The 16,098-nt window shown below is 38.6% G+C and overlaps 1 protein-coding gene across 7 annotated transcripts in view; it reads left to right on the top strand.

The window, feature by feature from the left end:
* LOC124136961 (phospholipid-transporting ATPase ID-like) overlaps positions 1-16,098 on the top strand; it is a 132,276-nt gene that overhangs the window by 17,959 nt on the left and 98,219 nt on the right. Inside the window, exon 1 of one of the 7 annotated variants that reach the window (XM_048402540.1) lies at positions 15,419-15,489. The exons of the other annotated variants lie outside the window; for them this stretch is intronic. The gene's annotated coding sequence lies outside the window, so the exon portion shown is untranslated. Of the gene's footprint in view, positions 1-15,418; positions 15,490-16,098 lie in introns of those variants that run through there. 7 annotated transcript variants of the gene reach the window in all.

Genomic DNA, 16,098 nt, shown 5'->3' with positions numbered 1-16,098 from the left:
TACCAGCCTAGTTCGGCAAGGGTGGAAACTGGACTTTTATAGTCAGTTAACTCACTTGGCTTGGGAGGATGTCTTTGTGAGGCTTAGAACTTATCAATCAACCCTCGTACCATAGGATTTCTTCTTTGGGTGGAAGGCATACTCATATTATAACAGTTAAAAGTCTTGTAGTCACTACTTCACATGTACAGGAAACCCTCCAATCGTCACTAGTGATATGGGCATGTTGGCAACTTACCCTGACTATCATGGGTGGGAATAGTGCCAGTTCTAGTCCTGCATGAAGTTGGTGTAGCTTACCTCGCTCCCAATACAGATAACTTTGATGAGGATGAAGGGTATTAATAAGTGTCAGCATGTCTTCAGCTTGTTCCCAGAACACTGTAACAGTCATCTCGGAGTCTGACACAAGACAACCCTAACTGTAATCCCAGGGGAGACACCTGTGTTTGGTGATATCCAACCAGTCCACACCTCATTTTGGACATGTAGTTATGTGAAATAACTAGATATGAGAATAAAATGACTTGTCTGCCAAGATTGTTCCTGGACTACTGGACTAGTTTCTATGTCAGTACCTCTAATCCCTAAGCTGTGGTTGAGAAATGTTATTGTTCATGTACAACGAGAATGTTGAATATAAATGGCAGATGGTTAAGGCCTAATGGAGTATGTTATGTTTTGAGGATCCTAGATATGGAATCTGTGATTAATTACTTACATACACAATGAGATACACATTCAGTAGAATCTGTTTTTAAATCTGCTATACTTATCCCATGTTTCTACTTTCAGTGGAACAGCTATTAGATCACTTAAGATTCCCTTGTAACCATTGCTTGCTAACATTGTTTGCCCTTCAGGAGTAGAGCATTGTTAAGCAGCCATTGATGATAATTCAATCACAATATCATAATCCAGGTTTATTCTACTGATTTGTTGGGTAGGCTACAGATGATTGCTATCATTACTCCAACCTAAGCTCCTGCCAACAGCAATCGTTCAGCGCCCAAATACCATTACCACTGACCTGTTGCCACCAGCTATTCTAAACTGTTGCTGACCCTCATTTACGAGGGTTGCTGACCCTCTCTAATGAGGGTTTACTTTGCATGATGGTCTATTACCATTAGATGCATGTATGTGCTGAGCTGATTAAGCTGTTGTTGGGGGTAATGAAATGCAAGTCATGTGGAGATGTGTCCAAGCCTATATCAGGGAGGCTGGTCTGGCCATCAGTCTGGCCCTTGGGGAAGGGGGATAGTATTGCAGGACGAGCTTGATTGTGCTTGGGCTTCTGAGCCGAACAGACGGATATCAACATGTATTCTCTGTGAAGGCATCAATTGTTGGAACAGGCACGGTATATTGAATGTTGTGTCTGACTGCCTGCTGATCAGAGAATAGTCCATTGTGAAGGTCCGGGGTAGAATAGGTCTTCAGCAGCCCATGCTTGCCGTACAAAGCGACTATGCTTGTCGTAAGAGGTGACTAACAGAATCGGGTTGTCAGGCTCGCTGACTTGGTTGATGCATGTCATCGTGTCCCAGTTGCATGGATCGATGCTCATAATGTCAATCACTGGATTGTCTGGTCCAGACTCCATTATTTAAAGACCGCATTCATATAGCTGGAAAATTGCTGAGTGTGGCGTTAAACAAAAAACAAACGTTGTATTTCAAGTCCAAGATGGGGTTATAAGAGGGGTGTCGTAATATTGAGGCATCACAATACTTACGAAATACTCATATTTCTCCAAAAGATACAGGATATACTTTTGAGTATTGATGCAGGAAATCTATAAAAATAAGAAGGTTGTTTATTACTTTTCATGTTGCTAATATTTACCCTTCATCATGAGCATGCTATGTCGTACATAGTAGAAAAGATTCAGTTCTAGACCTTCGTAGAGTACAGAAGGATTGTGAGAGATTGTTTAAATGGTACATTCACTAATACTGAAATGATATAACAGTTCACTGATTGATTGTGTGAAAATCAATCATCTGATTTTCCAAATTAACACACATTCCTAATGGTTTGTATTGTGAGACTGGCATTAAAGATTAACTGTAGTAATATGAAAGAATCCGGTGGTCCTAAAAGGGACAGTACGTCAATGGTTGTGTCTGTTTTCAAATCATGCAAATCACTTTCAAAGTGAGACTACACATGCCCGACTCAGTTCTCGAACAAAACAATAGAGCTCCACTAGGGCTGGGATGGGTAACTCGGGTACCCGGGTCGGGTGGGTACTGAGTAGGACCCGGGTACCCACAGGACTACCCGGACTCGTGGTTAGTTATGTGATATATAGTTTAATGACAAAAATTATCTAGAACTCTATGGTTACACTATAAGTCAGTAATGTTCGCATTTCTTTCTGACTATGCACCCATTCCTTCTGATTTTTCATATGATTGAATAATGATATATCTAAGTCAACTTCAGAACATGCATGACCAGATCGTTTAATACATGTATCTAAATACCTTTTGCAAGTGCTGTGGTAAAAGAAAATTCCCAATCGGACATTTTGTATCTCTTGAGACCTACAGTGGGTACCCAGGTAGGGTCGGGTAATAGGGTGGTGGGTACCTTGGTAGTAAATTTGGACTTGTCCCAGCCCTAAGCTCCACACAGCGAAGCCCATAACGCAAGCCCTGCATCGAGTAAACTGGCTTCAGTAATGTTTTTTAATAGAGGCAAATTGAAGTGTTTTTTCTTACGCATGAGTTACAAAATACTAATTACTAGCTTGATTGAATTAGAAGCGAGTGTTGACCAAAGCCTGGATTACCAAAGCCCGGTACAACATGTACAATATGAATATGCGTCGGTCAAATTAATTAAGCCAATCGTTCGCCTACACAGTTCCTTCCAGCCAGCCTACCTCTGTCACATCGTCACCTCTCACACAGTCCTTTCGTGTGTTTTTCATCTGTTTCATTTGATGAGTCTACACATTTAGATATACAACTTGAAAGTGTTTGTGTAAACAACATAACAATACCAATCGCCCCGTTATTATCAGTGCTCATTTCCTTGTGTACCGTGTTGCTTTTTAAACAACAGGAAGCAATCACAGTGGTCACCGTTTGTGCCGTCACAGGAAACAGCTGATCACATGTTTTTGCAAATGGCGAACGGAATAACTCGCAGTTACAGTTGTTTATTTGCCTCTTTCAATAAAAGTAGATACTTGTTCACTATCAATTTATGAACTTTGCAAAACGTATGTAATAGCTATTGGCGATTTCATCTGTGGATTATATGTTATAGCTGTGGATTACATATATTGTTACATGTAAAGATTGTGGAGTTTATGAAGAACGATAAACTTTGAACATTCAATTGAAAACTCATTATCGGAAGTAGTAACATGCATAACATTTTTTTAATAATGACAACATTGGTGTATGATAATAACTTTATTGATAATTTATAACAATAATGGCTCTAGTCGTGGCAACTTCCAAACTTTCGGGAAGTTGTAATCTATCGGACCGTCATTCAGGCGATGTTTCTGACAGATCACGATCTGAAAAGTGATCATGAAAGTGTATCTCGTGGATAAGCCGACCCCTTTCTACAGAATCTTTTTTCTGGTCCTCAAAATTCGGCTTATCTGCGGACATGTACGGTACCTTTCTTTGGGAAAATATCTTAAACCATTAAAATCTGTTTCCATTTATGTATTTTTCATCCACGTGCTGCCATTGAAGCCCTTTGGGATGGAGAGCTAGCGATACGGTCACTTTGATGTATGATGCTATATTCCCATGCACCTCACTGTCACAGTTCTAGTAGTAAAACACACTGAAAGACTTGCATTAAGCCTGTCAGTTCTTATTTCAGAGTAAGTGCATTTGTTTGGAAACAAGAGAAATGTTCAGATAAGTCTAATGGTCCCTGGAGCAGAACATCCTGTCATGGAACAAGGCAAGCTGAGCCAAGTGAAGCTCAGGGGTTATTGGATATTGTTTGCAAACAAGGCTTCAGAACGGTCAACGTCCTGTCCCTTTCTTTTAACAAGTACAGTATCTCATTGGCTTAAGGAGTTGGCAGACCTAGCATGTCAAGTCATTCAAACAATAGAGGTGACACGATACATCTGTGTATCCTGAGTTTCCATGCGATGCAACATGATACAATTTTTTTGGTATTGATACAAGACGATTCACTTGCTAAAAGAAATTACTTACTACTCGAAAAATGACACCAAGGATTTTTGTAAGTCAGATATCACAAAATGTGTTGTAATTAGGGTTTCAAGTTCACTACTAAAAATAACCGTTACCAACATGTGAACATGCTCTGAAATATTTCTAGGCAAGAAGTTTCCATGCGATTTGATGTAAGTATGCATGGCACGATATGTATCGTATTGTGACCTATAAATAACTGTGGAATTTATTTATTTTTACTAAAACTAAAAGCCTAGGCAAGTCTAGATCAAACTAAACAAGTCTAGTTTGCTTGATTATGAAAACAGCAGAGTTTTTTTTATTAGTTTAAAGACATGTTTTCATTGACTAAGGGTTAGTCTATGGAGTTATGTGTATGTTGCAATATGTGTTTGAAAAGATATATGTTTAAGAAAGTGAATTTCCAACTAATGTAAACCATGCTAAGTGGTCATAAATTATGAATGCCCTTACTAGGATTTCTCCACTCTAATTCTGAGCTGTACTTTGTATTTAGGAAACCTGCTTATGTTCTGTGCAGAGATGGTTAAAGCGTTCGCAAAACATCTTTGCTACCACATATTATACACCATATCAAGGTCTTATCCTACTGTTTATGAATATGAAAGTTATGTTTATCACATTATTTAAATACTTCATTTACATCTTAAGTTCATTGTAAATACAAAAAATGTAAGCTAACATATTCATAATGTCCAGATTAAGGACCAAGGAAGTGAAAAGTTCACGATTTTCACAAATATAAGATTTCATTAAAAAACAATTAATTATGCAATTGGAAAAATATTTTAAAAAGAATTATAAATAGTATCTGTCATCACCGATTTCCTGACAACAGCGGCTGTCCGCTCAGTAACATGAAGAAATACCTCTTTTCGAATAACACGTTTGTCGAAGACTGCCATATGACACATCGCTAGAAAGCTTGGATAAAATTGCTGATTGGTGATTGACCTAAATCAGCCAATCAAATTACATCTATAGCATGATGAATTTCAGAATTTGACGAAAGATTTTTGTTAAATCATGTTATTCTGAATGTTTCAAGAAGGAAATTCATCATGTTCATGGATGTATCGTGCTAGGTTACGAGCTGTGACAAAGACTTTTCATGCTTATATTTTTGCATTAAATCGTGTCCGAGCCGAGGAAATTGAGGCGACGAAAGCCGAGATGTCATTTGACTAACATTACACGCAATCGCACAAAAAGATGGAAATAATAACTTAGATGTAGGTTAGACAACTTTAAGATATATTTTTGTTGATTTTATTTGTTACTTTGTATAATATATTTAAAGATTTGCTTGAAACGTCTTTATATTGCTCTTTGACATGTTCGATGTGGACCCGTTGTCGAAGAGTGTGTCAGAGATTTTATTTTCAATAACACATTGCGGGAATAGTTTTTCATCCCCCGCCCAACGAAGGTACATGCTGAACTGGTGCCTTTTGCTATTTAGAAATTTTAGAAATTCTTATTTTTTACGTTTTAACCGTTCAATATTTTTTCATGAAACTTTGCATGTCTGTCAGGTACATGGTGAACTGGTGCCTTTTGCTATTTAGAATTTTTTTTTTTTTTTTTTTTTTTTTTTTATGTTTCCATGTCAACAAGATGGACTTAGGTTCTGTGAGGGTAGGGTTCGTTTCCGGAGCATAACTCATAAACCGTTCAATATTTTTTCATGAAACTTTGCATGTCTGTCAGGTACATGGTGAACTGGTGCCTTTTGCTTTTTAGAAATGTTAAAAATTTATATGTTTATTATTTTTCCATGGCAACAAGTTGAACTTTTTAGAAATTAATGGATTCTTCTTTTAAATGCCAAAAAATTCAACTTGATACACATTTAACCTGTTTAAGGAATCTTATAACTATAAGTCATAATAAAGTTTTTTTGTGTGCCAACATTTTGTGTTTGAGGTATCTCCCATAGGGAAAACTGTGCATGCCTTCTACCAAGTTGTCAGTTTGTGCCTCAATAATGGTTGAGGGTAACTTTCATTATCAAATCCATTATCCCTACTTCTGCATTGATTATGACAGAGATGAGTGTATGATAAGATGGCATACTTCTCTATGAAACTTTTTACAGTTTTCAGCACATGTTGATATGAAAACTTTTGTGCTGTAGAGCTTTAACATTCACATTTATCATATTGTCTTGTTTGTTTTTTCACTTTATCATATCACATGGTATGACCATATTGTTAAAAAGCCACAACATAAAATGTGTGTGGCACTTGTGGCAGCCTACTTCCTCGCAATGAGTGCCGGTAACATGACATATAATGTTTTCTCCCACCCTCATGAATTCAGTAGTAAATATAGTAACTTGTTTTGTCAGTTTGTACTTCCATCATGTTTTTTGTTTCATTTTATTTTGAACTTCATAGAAATTGTGTTTTGCAGCATTTTATTTTGTTTCTTCAGGATATTTTGCATTTACATCAAGTAGATGCTCCCCTGCTGCCTTTTTTTACTCCTTACAAAATTTCGAATATTTTCAAATGTATGTGTTTGTGTTATCACATTTCACTATTGTTGACATAATATACACTTCATTTGCTGGGCAGGAGACTTAGCCACATTAGTGGCAAACTCTTCTTTTTTTTACAATTTCCATGACAAGTTCCACCTTGGTTAAAAAGGTTAGGGTTTTTTAGATTTAATTATTTCATAAATTCTGCAACAGGCTAGGGGTGGGGGATATAGCCACATTAGTGACAAACTCTTGTTAATTTATCGATAAGAAATGATCAATTGAAATGGAATACATATTTCAGACATTGTTAAATGTGATAGATTTAATAAATAAATGATATGACAGATAGGTTCATAAAATTATATACTATTTTGAAATAGACGTGACTACGGCTTGGTGGGTCAACCAGTCAACGGGGTGTCTGGGGACTCAAGGATGGGATGTCATCTAAAAAAAAGAAACGACCTTGGGTCAATTGAATAAATTACCGATGACATAGTTTTTACGACATTTGATTGGTCTCTCGAAAATAGATATACGTCATGCAATATGTTCATTGGTCAAAAAGACCGTGTTCACCAAGGTTGAACGGAAAGAAAGGAAGTAAAACGTTTTTCTGGGAATCACGAATGGGGAGGTAACTCTAAACTAGAGGTAAACAAATCATGGAAAATCTTTGTGAAATCAAAAGTTATCACAGTGAATTTAGCATGTTAAAGCATGTGTTTAGGTATTTCTCAACCGATTTTGAAAAGGAAAAATGCAAGACGCAAAAAAATGTCGTCTTTATTTTCGATTTATAGACGCAAAATCATAAATTAAGACGCATTTTGCGTCCCTTAATTTCGAACCCAGATGACACATACTTACGAGAGAAAAATGAAACTAAAACACCTTTATTTCAGTTTAAGAGTTTAGAAATTCAAGCCTTTGTCCAAACACATTATGATGAACAGTTGTATAGTTTCATATTTTCCTGTAATTCAAGTGAGTGAGTTCATATTTAATGTCAGCATTATTTCAGCCATAATTTGGTTTGTTAAGAAAGGGTCTTATCTGTCCATGGAAATATTTCTAAAAGCATTGTAAAACCTCACTCACTCACTCACTCACTCACTCACTCACTCACTCACTCACTCACTCACTCAAACTGTGAATGAAATAGCGGTACTGTAATGGATCTGAAAAAGTAAATGATTCAAGGCTTGAAGAGTTATAGTGAACTCATGTTGCCATGTTGGCTGCTATTGCAGTGAAAGTACATATTACTTAAGATATTGCTATGCAGTGGTAATAAAGTCAGTGTGTCTCAGCCATGCTTCTGTTTCATTGGCTGACGCTTATAGGTCCTGCTTATGAGTGCATTAACAATGTAGTTCAAGAAATAAATATATAGACATTATGTTGACTATGGTATAAATGTCTCAAGAAATAATGGATCATTTCTTTCTCTCCAATGTTACTTAGTTTCATGATTATTTAAGTGTACAGCAATCAATGCATTGTAGAATAGGGATAACATGTCAGCGATTGAAATGGAGTTTATTGCATCTGGTATGGTTGAAAGGAAATATTATGTAGTTCACTTCCTGATTCAAAATTCAAGCATCTGATAATTGTTCTGCTGTTGGAACTCATTTAGGAAGGAAGGACATTGCTTAATTTAGGGTCAAGCGTGAGTCAGCCATAAACAAGAGCTCTTCCTGATAAGATAAGGTAAAGGGTATTGGTATATTAATGGATACACGTTTATCTGAATAGGTTGAAAAGAATTTGTAAAAGGAAAATCTTGTTTAAGCTAATTAAGGTGAAAGTAACTAACATGTGTATTGGTTGGAAAAAGTGAAAAATTGCACTTTTTTCAGGGACGAGTGTAACAAGTAGTGTTGAATGTATGATGTAAAATATTGATCATCCAGGAGGCTGCAGGCCATGCCTGCCAGGTTGTGGTGAGGACATGTACAGGTAGAGTTTGCCAGAAGAATTAATGGGTCTGGTTGCCATGGTTGCAGTTTTGTGGTATTTTGGCATCAATCGTTTGTTATGGACTTTCTAATGACTTGGAATTGCAGTGGCATTTATGAACATAGCACAGTAGGTCAGTAGGTTATAAAGGTTTCAAAACATCACGGCTTGGGCAGAAATGTGCTGCCAATCCGAACCAGTTTACAGTACATACACCATACCAGGGTTCAGATCAGTTCATTTTCTAGGATTCTAGGATTGCCACCCAAAATGTCCTGAAGATATATTTGAATTTGGGTAATGGCTTAGAAGCATGTCAAAATTTGCTAAAAACATGAAAATGTCCCAATAATAATTGTCTCTAATCACTGCATACCCTTTCTCATGGGTTACACCAAGCAGTATTAAACCCAACACTCACTCACTCACTCACTCACTCACTCACTCACTCACTCACTCACTCACTCACTCACTCACTCACTCACTCACTCACTCACTCACTCACTCACTCACTCACTCACTCACTCACTCACTCACTCACTCACTCACTCACTCACTCACTCACTCACTCACTCACTCACTCACTCACTCACTCACTCACTCACTCACTCACTCACTCACTCACTCACTCACTCACTCACTCACTCACTCACTCACTCACTCACTCACTCACTCACTCACTCACTCACTCACTCACTCACTCACTCACTCACTCACTCACTCACTCACTCACTCACTCACTCACTCACTCACTCACTCACCCACCCACCCACCCACTCACCAAACTTGAACCTTTAGACAGGGTCCAGGGTGTTTACAACTGAGAGTTGTCGTGACTTCAAGGAAGAAAGTGTAAGAGGAACGAACAGGCTTCTGTTTTCCAATTGTATTGGAAATTATGAATAATGGAAAAAGTGGTTATTCACCAATATATGATGATGAGGAAGCAGATGGAGGAGGCGGTGCTGTCCTCTTGAATAATTGAATGTGGCCAGTTATTTATTGTCCCACCTGATTGGTAGCTGATTGTAAACAGCCCAGGGAGCCCAGTGATGTCAGGTCCCAGGTCACCAGGAACTCTTCATGTTCAATCTTGTTGCTGATGACATTCTGAAGCAAAGATGATAGATGCACTGATTATTAGGGCTGGCTATCTATACAGATCATAGAGATCGATAATCGTTAACTGAATATGGATCAATTATCGATAAATGTTGGAGAAGTAACTTTGCGCAAAAAAGCAAAAAAGTCTGAAAGAATTGAACTCACTTCATGCCACTGGTGAATGGTGACCCATTTATGCATGGATCACTCTGTGGACATTTAAGTTATGACAAAAACAGTTGCTTTCCGTCTTTGGCAAGTGATAATAACATTTCTGTTTTGGTAAATTTAAACTTTATTTCATCACTATTGTTTATGTAAGATATTATCAATGACACAATTTTCATATAGATAATTGTTAATAATTCTGATTATTGATCTTTTAGCCAGCTATTGTTTATGACATGGGGATAACTATTTAGTGTTCAACATTAGATCAAAATGAAAACTAGTCCACCCAGGAAGATGATGAGTGTAGAAATATATAAGGCTGTATGAAACAAATCGAGATGGGCCGTGTTTCATAATGTTATTACTATTACATTTTACTTTATTTTACTACATTTTACTACATTTTACTTCTATTCCATGAGACCACATTCACAACATTTTTATACTGTATTATGCTGTATTACACTGTAAGACAGACAATTCATTTTTGCAATATGAACATGATGTCTACAGTATCCATGAAGCATTGTCTAATAACACCTATCACCTATAAGGCTATCTGCCCTGTACGATCCGTACTAAACAATGCTAAACAGGTTCGGCGTCGGACAGGTGGGTTGCTATTAATAAATCAGGAAGAATGTATTCTCAGAGGTTAATGAGATTATCCCTGTCCAATCAACAGCTTGAGTGAATTCTTATTATGACTTGTCTACTGTTTGAAATGCCATAAAGTTTGAAAACACTTGACAGTATCAGATCTTTATCTCAAAGAGCTATTGTGACATGACAAAGAAGGAGAAATCAATGTTTACTCCGTGTTACAAGCAGCAAGAAGTATCCCCATGCTGTCTGTGCTTCCAGCATTGTGTGTGTAATTGTGTGACAGATTCACTGTGCTTGATCTAGTTACAGTCTGTTGATTGGTATTAAACTCAATTGCCTTGTCCAGCTACATCACTGTGTCTTTGTGTTGATCAATGTCAAGGCCATTACAGATGGGATGCATCGGGCACCAGAGGTTGTGTGTGTGTTTGATGAGAGAAAGTGTGTGTGTGTGATCAGAGAGAAAGTGTGTGTTATCAGAGAGTGCTTGTGTGTGATCAGAGAGTGCTTGTGTGTGATCAGAGAGTGCTTGTGGGTGATCAGAGAGTGCTTGTGGGTAATCAGAGAGTGCTTGTGGGTGATCAGGGAGTGCATGTGTCTGATGAGAGAATGTGTGTGTGATGAGAGAATATGTGTATGATCAGGGAGTGCATGTGTCTGATGAGAGAATGTGTGTGATGAGAGAATGTGTGTGTGATCAGGGAGTGCATGTGTCTGATGAGAGAATGTGTGTGTGATGAGAGAATGTGTGTGTGATCAGGGAGTGCATGTGTCTGATGAGAGAATGTGTGTGTGATGAGAGAATGTGTGTGTGATCAGGGAGTGCATGTGTGTGATGAGAGAATGTGTGTGTGATCAGAGAGTGCTTTTGGGTGATGAGAGAATGTGTGTGTGATCAGAGGATGCATGTGTCTGATGAGAGAATGTGTGTGTGATGAGAGAATGTGTGTGATCAGGGAGTGCATGTGTCTGATGAGAGAATGTGTGTGTGATGAGAGAATGTGTGTGTGATCAGGGAGTGCATGTGTGTGATGAGAGAATGTGTGTGTGATCAGAGAGTGCTTTTGGGTGATGAGAGAATGTGTGTGTGATCAGAGGATGCATGTGTGTGATGAGAGAATGTGTGTGTGATCAGAGGATGCATGTGTCTGATGAGAGAATGTGTGTGTGATCAGGGAGTGCATGTGTCTGATGAGAAAATGTGTGTGTGATCAGGGAGTGCATGGGTGTGATGAGAGAATGTGTGTGTGATCAGGGAGTGCATGTGTCTGATGAGAGAATGTGTGTGTGATGAGAGAATATGTGTGTGATCAGGGAGTGCATGTGTCTGATGAGAGAATGTGTGTGTGATCAGGGAGTGCATGTGTCTGATGAGAGAATATGTGTGTGATCAGGGAGTGCATGTGTCTGATGAGAGAATGTGTGTGTGATCAGAGGATGCATGTGTCTGATGAGAGAATGTGTGTGTGATCAGAGAGTGCATGTGTCTGATGAGAGAATATGTGTGTGATCAGGGAGTGAATGTGTCTGATGAGAGAATGTGTGTGTGATGAGAGAATATGTGTGTGATCAGGGAGTGCATGTGTCTGATGAGAGAATGTGTGTGATCAGAGAGTGCTTTTGGGTGATGAGAGAATGTGTGTGTGATCAGAGGATACATGTGTGTGATGAGAGAATGTGTGTGTGATCAGGGAGTGCATGTGTCTGATGAGAAAATGTGTGTGTGATGAGAGAATATGTGTGTGATCAGGGAGTGCATGTGTGTGATGAGAGAATGTGTGTGTGATCAGGGAGTGCATGTGTCTGATGAGAGAATGTGTGTGTGATGAGAGAATGTGTGTGTGATCAGGGAGTGCATGTGTGTGATGAGAGAATGTGTGTGTGATCAGAGAGTGCTTTTGGGTGATGAGAGAATGTGTGTGTGATCAGAGGATGCATGTGTGTGATGAGAGAATGTGTGTGTGATCAGAGGATGCATGTGTCTGATGAGAGAATGTGTGTGTGATCAGGGAGTGCATGTGTCTGATGAGAAAATGTGTGTGTGATCAGGGAGTGCATGGGTGTGATGAGAGAATGTGTGTGTGATCAGGGAGTGCATGTGTCTGATGAGAGAATGTGTGTGTGATGAGAGAATATGTGTGTGATCAGGGAGTGCATGTGTCTGATGAGAGAATGTGTGTGTGATCAGGGAGTGCATGTGTCTGATGAGAGAATGTGTGTGTGATGAGAGAATATGTGTGTGATCAGGGAGTGCATGTGTCTGATGAGAGAATGTGTGTGATCAGAGAGTGCTTTTGGGTGATGAGAGAATGTGTGTGTGATCAGAGGATACATGTGTGTGATGAGAGAATGTGTGTGTGATCAGGGAGTGCATGTGTCTGATGAGAAAATGTGTGTGTGATGAGAGAATATGTGTGTGATCAGGGAGTGCATGTGTGTGATGAGAGAATGTGTGTGTGATCAGGGAGTGCATGTGTCTGATGAGAGAATGTGTGTGTGATGAGAGAATATGTGTGTGATCAGGGAGTGCATGTGTGTGATGAGAGAATGTGTGTGTGATCAGGGAGTGCATGTGTCTGATGAGAGAATGTGTGTGTGATCAGAGGATGCATGTGTGCAGTGATTTGGAAGGAAATTTCCCAATGGCCCCATAATTACACTTTTATAGGCCATTATTTACAAGTATGGGCCATTATATTTACTACTATATGGGCCATTGATAATTGCAATCAGCCATAAATTCAATATTACAAAATAGGATTGCAGCGGACTAAAATATATTATCCTTTATGATCTTAATCTTGAACTCCAAACAATTACATGCCATTTCATCAACTGCTGTGCCAACTTCCAAATGAAACTACAGTCGTACCTTGCAATAACACCCTTCATGATACCACGGATTACAGGGTTAGAAATCAACTCAAAAGATTCTCAGGCCCAGGTAGCATAAAATGTTGAACAGTGGGGAAACTTGTACCAGCACAAAGGGATGTGTACAAGCCCCAGGGTAGCAGGCTAGCGTTAGTTTTGTTAATAGATTAACTTAGACAACAGGGTAACCAATTTTCACCATCAATTTCATTATTTTCCTCATGTCATTGGAAATAGCACATCAACAGATCAAGACATTTGTATTGAATTATGCAAGTTAATCAATCCTGTTGTCACACTAACTGGTAATACAAATTGTTCATTGTATATTAGGACTTATGTTTGTAATCAATTTTATTAATTTTATTCAAATTTTCATTTAAGAATTGACTTTCACTTTGTGTGAGTTCATTGGAATATGAACCTTCATAGAGTGAGGGCCGAAATGTATGAACGTCAGAGCTTGCGAGGTTCATACCCCAATGAACTCACACAAAGTGAAAGTTAATTCTTCTAATTTGTTTATATCACTATTTTATACATCGGGGGGATGTAGGGCTAGATCTAAACGTGTGACTTCATGTTCACACTGACAGCCATACAACAACCAGCTCAACCGTCATAAGTATGTACGCTCAACTTGCTATACAAGAAAATCTGTTGTAGTTTACCAGAAGTGTGTTCAAACCATATCATCATTGGGTGAGAAAGGTCTGTTAAGAATTACCTCAGTAAGTCAGTCACAAAGACGTTGCGTCGTAAAACATTTATATCAAGTACAAGACATCAAAATGGCTGACACGATAAACGTTATAGGAGATATTTCCAAAGCTGTTAATGAACCTGTGGCAGTTACATGTGTTAGTCGTATTTGATCAGTTGGTCAATCATTGAAAGGTGATTTTAAAGATGTGTCAAATAGATACTAAGGTAAATTCATAGATTGCTGTACACTGTAACTGTCAGTCTTACTGAGACAAGGATCGATACTACGATAGGGCCTAGGCTTAGTAGATGTGGATTTCAGCGTTGGGTTCACTAGGATAGGTCGTAGCAGGGATATTCGTGAATGATCTTGCAGTCCAACTCCCTGATGTTCCTCAATGTATGCTTAAACACTGAGTTCAAGATTAAACGGTCTAAATGATCACAAACAATGCATTTGTATTTATTCAATCAAGGGAATTTCCAGGTGTTTCGCCAGGAATATGGAAGTACCCGTCAGTGTTTACATCATTTCATGAATACAGTGTAGTGATTAACGTATGAATGTCAAATTGTGTCGTTCATACGCTTATGAATGTCAGTTTCGCGGTCATGTGACCGGCCTCTCTTGTGTTGGTTGGTTGGTTGGTTGTTTTATGCCGCACTTAGCAATATTCCAGCTATATGACGGCGGTCTGTAAATAATCGAGTCTGGACCAGACAATCCAGTGATTAATATCATGAGCATCGATCCACGCAATTGGGATCGATGACATGCATCAACCAAGTCAACGACCACCCGATCCCGTTAGTCGCCTTTTACAATAAGCATAGTCGCCTTTTACGGCAAGCTATTATTTTAATGTCAGGTGCTGGTCATGACCCCAATGTTGAAGATTAACATAAGATTTGCTCTGGAACAAGACCTCAAGGACCACAGAGCCCCTTTTCTTTTCCTTTATAACGGCACTATGAAAACCTTCTGAAAATGCTAAGTGGTTTTGTAATGTTTTTAAACAATATGATGCAGCAACAAAAGATATGGACATGATGGAAGATACACCCTTTTGATCATCATTCAACATGTTAGTATGACATCTATTCTTTGTCTACCAAATGGACCCACAAGACCCTACATACAAAATAGAATGCCCCCAAACCACAGTGACAGAGCAAGGAAGTACATTCTCAAACTAACTGACAGAGTTGGTGTGAGTAACACCAAGTTGTACTGCTCTCCGAGGGCTGAGTTTCCTGTTTTGTACCACAAGGTCAGTCAGCTGCGTCTCCATCTCACATCAGGTACAGGTATTGGGCAATACTGTTTGGCCTGGTCACATGACAAGGACGGGGCGGACAAGCTCACAGGTAAACCTGTCAACACACACCTGTTACTGGTCTTCACTCTGTATTTCTATATGTTGGATGCTGTTGTGTTACGGTCATGATTATCAGCTGCTTATATCGTGTGCATGGTTGCAGACATTTTATGTCAGTCATTTGTATCGTTAAGGAGAATCAGGAAGAAAATTGTAAGGGTCTTATTTGCTTGTTGTCTCTGAAATCAATATTTGGATTGTGGTAATATTGTAATCATTATGTTGACGAGTATAGATTGTACTGTATAACTATTTGCGTTTTTTTAAATTGTGATATGTGTGGCAGCCTCAAGACATGATCTCATTCTCTGAGAAGTAATTCAGTGTTCACGTTAGGCTGTGTCTCTGTTTTTCATTTTTCATAAAGTGATAAGTTCAGCAGTAGAAACTAATATTTTTAGTCCACTAGTCCTCATAATGATAACATATATAGCAAATCCCTTAAAAATGGCAAATTTCTACTAGTCCTTATGATACCTTAACTATTGGGCAGTCTTCAAGGAGTACAAGACTAGTGTCAATTTCTAACCCTGAAGTATGTGGAAAATATCAGCTGTGCTAGTGGCAGTGTCCATGAACATACTGAAAATGGAAGGAA

The sequence above is a fragment of the Haliotis rufescens genome, unplaced genomic scaffold (genome assembly GCF_023055435.1).
Source record: "Haliotis rufescens isolate VD_foot unplaced genomic scaffold, xgHalRufe1.0.p SCAF_1, whole genome shotgun sequence".
Taxonomy (NCBI): Eukaryota; Metazoa; Mollusca; class Gastropoda; order Lepetellida; family Haliotidae; genus Haliotis; species Haliotis rufescens.
The sequence above is the reverse complement of the archived record's forward strand: the minus strand, read 5'-3'. Positions and strand labels throughout refer to the sequence as shown.